This window comes from Procambarus clarkii, chromosome 13 (genome assembly GCF_040958095.1).
Source record: "Procambarus clarkii isolate CNS0578487 chromosome 13, FALCON_Pclarkii_2.0, whole genome shotgun sequence".
Classification (NCBI taxonomy): Eukaryota; Metazoa; Arthropoda; class Malacostraca; order Decapoda; family Cambaridae; genus Procambarus; species Procambarus clarkii.
In genome coordinates, this window is record NC_091162.1 from 49,373,396 (window position 1) to 49,374,026 (window position 631).

General features: G+C 39.5%; 1 protein-coding gene across 3 annotated transcripts in view; it reads right to left on the bottom strand.

The window, feature by feature from the left end:
• Window positions 1-548: 548 nt before the first annotated feature.
• LOC138364516 (uncharacterized) overlaps window positions 549-631 on the bottom strand; it is a 5,630-nt gene continuing 5,547 nt past the window's right edge. Inside the window, exon 8 of one of the 3 annotated variants that reach the window (XM_069324167.1) lies at window positions 549-631. This exon is cut by the window's right edge and continues 169 nt beyond it. The gene's annotated coding sequence lies outside the window, so the exon portion shown is untranslated. The other 2 variants (XR_011228434.1, XM_069324168.1) reach the window with 2 other exon arrangements.

The window sequence follows — 631 nt, forward strand, 5'->3', positions numbered from 1 at the left end:
AAAATGTGTACTTGGATGAAAAAACAATTCTTCGCGGCAGGGGATCGTATTCCAGGGACCTGCCCGAAACGCTACGTGTACTAGTGGCTATACAAGAATGTAACAACTCTTGTATATATCTAAAAAAAAAAAAAAAAAAAAAAAAAAAAAAAAATGGAGTTTATTAGGTAGTACTTAGTTTTTCTCTTAAACTGGATGAGAAAGGTACTGCCTTTGAATATGGCTTCAGACCCCAAAAATCACCATTTATATGGTGCATGTAGCTCTTGACAAACGTTGAGTACTCTATGTTTTACTTGTTGACTTGCCTGTGGGTTAAAAAAACCTAACTACTCATTATAATATATATATTAACTCTATAAACTGTAAGACATCATGACTGTCTTTTCCCAATGGTGTAGTGGGTTAAGAACACTCGCCTGGCGTTTCGCGAGCGCTTTGTCCTGGGTTTGTATCCTGGCCTTGGAAGATTTACTGGGCATCAACCCTTAACTATGGCCCCCCCCCCCTGTTTACCCAACAGTAAAATGGGTACCTGGTTGTTAATGGATTTGGTGGGGTCATATTCTGGGGAACATAGGATTAACGACTTGCTTGAAACACTATGCGTGCTAGTGGCTGTACAAGAATG